The sequence below is a fragment of the Gavialis gangeticus genome, unplaced genomic scaffold (assembly GCF_001723915.1).
Source record: "Gavialis gangeticus isolate Ggan-Ray unplaced genomic scaffold, GavGan_comp1, whole genome shotgun sequence".
Taxonomy (NCBI): domain Eukaryota; kingdom Metazoa; phylum Chordata; order Crocodylia; family Gavialidae; genus Gavialis; species Gavialis gangeticus.
Genome location: NW_017729033.1, coordinates 26,767,985 through 26,774,067, shown reverse-complemented (window position 1 = coordinate 26,774,067; position 6,083 = coordinate 26,767,985). Strand labels below are relative to the sequence as shown.

At 43.0% G+C, this 6,083-nt stretch overlaps 1 protein-coding gene across 6 annotated transcripts in view; it reads left to right on the top strand.

Moving 5' to 3' along the window:
• SORCS2 (sortilin related VPS10 domain containing receptor 2) overlaps positions 1-6,083 on the top strand; it is an 882,674-nt gene that overhangs the window by 745,098 nt on the left and 131,493 nt on the right. The gene's annotated exons all lie outside the window — the stretch shown is intronic.

Sequence of the window (6,083 nt, the reverse complement as noted above, 5' to 3'; positions counted from 1 at the left end):
TATCCTGGGGAAGGTCTTGAAAAAGATTATCAAAGAGGCCATCCTGTACAGTCTAGCTGATGGCAATATCCTGAGGGATAGCCAGCACGGGTTTGTTGTGGGTAGGTTGTGCTTGACAAATCTCATTTCCTTTTATGACCAGGTGACCTATCACTTGGACAAGGGAGAAGAGATTGATGTCATATATCTTGACTTTAAAAAAAAGCCTTCGATCTGGTATCCCAGGATCACCTCTTGGCAAAACTGGCTAACTGCGGCCTCAACCTCACCACGATCCACTAGCTGGGGAATTGGCTCCGCGACAGGACCCAGAGGGTGGTGGTTGATGGAAGTCAATTGTCGTGATACCCTGTGACCGGTGGGGTCCCTCAGGGCTCTGTCTTAGCACCCTTACTTTTTAACAACTTCATCAATGATGTAGACCGTGGTGTCAGAAGCAGGCTGGCCAAGTTCGCTGATGACACCAAACTCCAGGGTAAAGCATCCACACCTGAAGACAGGAGGGTGATCCAGGCAGATCTTGACAGGCTCGTGAAATGGGTGGACAAGAACTTGATGGTGTTTAACACTGAAAAATACAAGGTTCTCCACTTTGGGAGGAAAAACCTGCAGCATGCTTATAGGCTTGGTAGTTTCACGCTGGTTAGCATTACAGATGAAAGGGACTTGGGCGTCATGATTGACCACAAGATGAACATGAGCCTTCAGTGTGATCCTGTGGCTAGTAAAGTGAGCAAAATGCTGGCTTGCATTCATAGATGCTTCTCAATCAAATCCCGGGATGTCATTCTCCAATTATACTCGGCCTTGGTGGGGCCGCAGCTGGAGTACTGTGTCCAATTTTGGGTTCCCTAATTCACAAAGGATGTGGAGAAGCTTGAGAGTGTGCAGAGGAAAGCCACGCACATGATCAGAGGTCAGGATAACAGACCTTATGACAAGAGGCTGAGAGCCATGGGACTCTTCAGCCTGGAAAAGCACAGGCTCAGGGGCAATCTGATGGCCACCTATAAATTTATTAGGGGTGTTCACCAAGATCTGGGGGAACGTCTGTTCACCAGAGCGCCCCAAGGGATGACAAGGTCGAACGGTCACAAATTCCTCTGCGACCGTTTCAGGCTGGACATAAGGAAGAACTTCTTTACTGTCCGAGCCCCCCAAGTTTTGGAATAGACTGCTGCCGGAGGTGGTTCAAGCACCCACTTTGAACGCCTTCAAGACACTTTTGGATGCTTATCTTGCTGGGATCCTATGATCCCTGCTGACTTCCTGCCCCTGGGCAGGGGGATGCACTCAATGATCCTCCAGGGTTCCTTCCAGCCCGAATGTCTATGAAATCTATGAAATCATTAATGATGTTGGCACAATATATGAAGTATGGTAATGAAATCTGACATTGACAAAAAGTTGGGAGGCTGTGAACAGAGCAGAGAATTGGAATATTGTATTGAAAGAATGAGGATGCTTTGTGGGCAGAAATAATAGCCATGGAATAGGCAAAGATGATAATAGCAAAGGGATGAAATTCAGTAGTTCAGAAGGTTATTCCTTTAGAGAGAATTTCTGCAATTAACTGGTTGGAAATGACAGATAAAAGCCTGGGCCTGTTAGTTGATCATGGAGTTACTGTGAGTTACCAAAGTGTTGCAGCCATGGAAAAAGCAAATGCAATCCTAGGATGTTCAAGGTGAGGGATTTAAAAAAAAGAAGGCGGGGAGAGTGGGTGGAGCATAAATTGTCCATGAGTAAGTTTAGAAACTTTCTTCAAATATTCTGCCTAATCATCAAGAGTAAAGAAATTCTGGAAAAGCTTTCCAACAAGAGTATTGGGGGAAAGAAATCTAACTAGCTTTCAAAGGAAGCCTAATTAGTTTATGAAAGGGAAGAGATGCTATAGTTGCATGTGATAGCCAGGAGATAGACTTGCTGAGTCAGAAGGTCACTTTCTGTCCTCTGTAACTGTGTTGTTAAAAAGGTTCTTATGCTTGCAAATTACAGTGCTGAGAATGTTAAACTGTAACTTTAATTTAAAATAATATGTACAATAAAAAGAGAACAGCATTAACACTTAAAATATTTCAGAAATGTGCAATGGTGGGATATTAAAACTTCATCATTTTAAGCTATAGCATTTAGGAATGAATGTTCCACTCTATTAAAGATACATAAATAGTTCTCAGAAATAAATATTTTATCTTATGAATATATATAAATTGTACAGACATAATATTAAGTTTCATAGCAGCATATTAAAGTGTTCTTTTAAATAACTAATCTGCATCTTTTAAGGAATGTAATAGGATTTTGCATTTACATTTGATTTTACTGCATTTTAATCTTGGCAACAGCTTCTTTCTTCCATGGTATAAACTATGCAAAGTGTGTCAATTGATGTGTAAATTTTTACTTTAAACATATGAGGAGTTTTTCTATGAAAAAATGTTAAAAGAAGTGTAAATTCTCAAATTCCCATTTACTGTCAATTCCGTGCTCAGCCTCCTTTCCAGATGTCAAATAAAACAAATAGTAAATGTTGCACACTTGCACAATTGAGGAAGTTAATTAAAATATACTGAATAGTTCAGTTGCTGTGCAAAAGGGTGAAGTTATTTTTTGTCATCTCTGGCCCCAATATGTTGCACACATTGTGATAAAGTTTATACCTTCCTGCCTGGAGGTTGCATGTTATGATACCATCGCCAAAAAGTTAAAAAAAACAGGGAACTCTTAAGTTTTCTTACACACATAGATGTTGGAAGCCCCTAAATGTTTTCACACATTTCTCCATCACCTACTGTCACATCATGATCCCCAGGCAAAAACCCCTTTAAATTAGTGAAACTGTATTTTCAAATTACCAAAGAAAATCCATTTGTTTAACCTACAATACTTTAATGATATTGTTCTAGAATGTGGTTGCATCTACATGAGATGTTTACTGTGGAGCTGACTAATTTACTACTTGTAAATACAAGTGCTACACTGCTGTGGAGTTTTTTTGTACGTAACAATGCACGTATAGACACACTGACCCTGCTGGCTGGGGCATGACAGTGCTTCAGTGCAGAGGCTGCATGCCATCTAGTCCTGTGGTGAAGCACCCTCATGCCCCAGCCAGCCCCTTCACAGCACCGGGCTCCACATGATTAGCATGAGTAAACTCCACAGATCTGATGCCATGATCTTCAAACACCTGTTTCTTCAGGCATCCAAAGGCTGCACTTGCACATTTGAGGCAACGTTGGATTTCTTTGTTGATATCTGCAAGAGATGGCTTTCAAGGTACAGGAAATACTCGGTGTCCTCCAGAGGCTCACCATGGATGTGGATTACTAGAGCTGTTCATTAGGAGCTTGTTGGTGGAGAACCTAAGTCTTCTGAATGTTAAGTGTCAGTACTGTTTTCTTCTGTGCCTCAGTAAAGATGTTGAGGATTGCCTGAAGGTCTGATTCTGAGTGAATGCACACTACAGCATCATCAGCGTACTGGAGCTCAATGATTGAGGTTGGGGTTATCTTGGTTTTGTCTCAGAGTCAGCTGAAACAGCTTACCAATGTCTTTTACTTGGAGTTCGTGTAATTTTGCTAAGTAAAAAAGACTTCCACTTACGATGAATCAACTCTTGGATCTCCCAGTTGTTCTCATAGAATCATAGACAATTAAGGTTGGAAGGGACCTCAGGAGGTCATCTAATCCAACCTCCTGCTCAAAGCAGACCCATGCCCAACTATATCATCCCAAGGCTTTGTCTACCTCGGTCTCCAAGGATGGATATTACACAGTCTTTCTGGGTAACCTATTCCAGTGTTTTATTACCCTCCTAGTGAGAGAGTTTTCTGGTGAGAGAGATTCATGGACCTTCTGAATCTGAAAAGAGAAGCTTATAAGGGATTGAAGTCAGGAACTACCACTAATGAAGATTACACAGCACTGGCCTGCACCTGTAGGGAGCGGACCAGGAAAGCCAAGACTGAAACTGAACTCAAACAGGCTATGGGAATCATGGCCAACAAAAGGTCCTTCTTCAAATATGTGGGAAGTCAGAAAAAAAAGGGGCAACGTTGGACCCTTGCTGAATCAAATAGCGCAGCTGACAACCAACACCCAGGAAACACTAGAGCAGAAGTTCTCAAACTGTGGTCCATGGACCACCACTGGTCTGCAAGCTCCATTCAGGTGGTCCACAGAAAGGTGACCTAAAGCTAAAGTTGACAAATATTACAACCAACTTCCCAGAACTTTGATAAAAAAAGCAGGCACATTCATCGCATTAGAAAGGTAAAACTACTGATATTAAAATATGAGTTGTATGCTTTGATTTGTAGAACAAAAAAAGTTTATTAAGTGAGCCACCAAGATCCTCAGCAATTTTCAAGTAGTACACAAAAAAAAAAAAAGTTTGAGAACCACTGTACTAGAGGATAGGCTGGCAATTCAGGCTGACCTAGACAGACATACAAAGTGGCGGCTCAAAACCTGATGACATTCAACACAGAGAAATGTATGATGCTCCACCTTGGGAGAAAAACCCATCATACTTATAGGTTTGGCAGTGCTACACTCACTAGCACCATGACTGAAAGAGACTTGCGGGTCATGATTGACTACAAGATGAACATGAACCACCAATGCGATGCTGCAGCCAGCAAAGCAAATAAAACTCTGGCTTGCATCTACCGATGCATCTCAAGCAAGACTCAAGAAGTCATCCTCCCACTTTACTCAGCCTTGGTGAGGTCACAGCTGGAGTACTGCATCCAATTCTGGGCCCCACACTTTAGAAAGGATGTGGAGAAGCTTGAGAGAGTCCAGAGGAGAGCCATGCACATGATTAGAGGTCAAGAGAACTGGCCTTATAAGGAGAGACTGAGAGGCATGGGACTCGTCAGCCCAGAGAAGAAAAGGCTCAGGGGTGACTTGGTGGCAACCTATAAGTATATAAGGAGTGTGCATTAGAAACTGGGAGAATGTCTGTTCACCAGGGCACCCCAAGGGAAGACAAGGTCTAACGGTCACAAACTGCTGGAAGACCATTTTAGACCGGACATAAGGAAAAACTTCTTTACTTTCCGAGTCTTCAGAGTCTGGAATAGACTCCCCTCAGAAGTGGTGCAAACACCTACTACCTTTAAGAAATGCTTGGATGCTTGTCTTGCTGGGGTGATCTGACCCCAGCTGGCTTCCTGCCCCTTGGACAGGGGTTTGGATCCAATGATCTTGTGAGGTCCTTTCCAGCCTTAATGTCTGTGAAGTCTATGAAGTTGTTCCTAATATATAATCTGAACTTCCCTTGCTGCAACTTGAGACCATTGCTCCTTGTTCTGTCATCTGCCACCACTGAGAATATTCTATTTCCATCCTCCTTGGAAAAACCCTTCTGATAGTTGAAGGCTTCTATTTAGTCTCCTCTAGGTCTTCTCTTCTCCAAACTAAATAAGCCCAGTTCCCTCAGTGTCTCCTCAGAAGTCATGTGCTCCAGCCCCTGAACCATTTTTGTTGCCCTCTGCTGGACTGTCTCCAATTTGTCCACATCCTTTCTGTAGTGGGTGGCCCAAAACTGAACACAGTACTCCAGATGTGGCCTCACCAGTGCCCAATAGAGGGGAATAATCACTTCCCTTGATCTTCTGGCAATGCTCCTACCAATGCAGCTCAGTATGCTGTTAGTCTTCTTGGCAACAAGGGTACACTGTTGGGTCTATTCAGTTTATTGTCCACTGTAACCCCCAGGTCCTTTTCTGCAGAACTGCTGCTTAGCCAGTCAGTCCCCAGCCAGTGCATGGGATTGTTCTATCTTAAGTGCAGGACTGATTAAATCTCATTAGATTTCTTTTGGTTTAATCATCTAATTTGTCTAAGTCTCTCTGGAAACTAATCCTACGCTCCAGCATATTTGCTGCTTCCCCTAGCTTGGTGTCGTCTGCAAACTTGCTGCAGGTGTACTCTGTGCCATCTTCCAGGCCACTGATGAAGATCATAGAATCATAGAATCATAGAAGTAGGATCGGAAGGGACCTCGTAGATCTTCAAGTCTGACCCCCTGCCAGGGCAGGAGAAAAACTGGGCTTAAATGACTCTAGCCA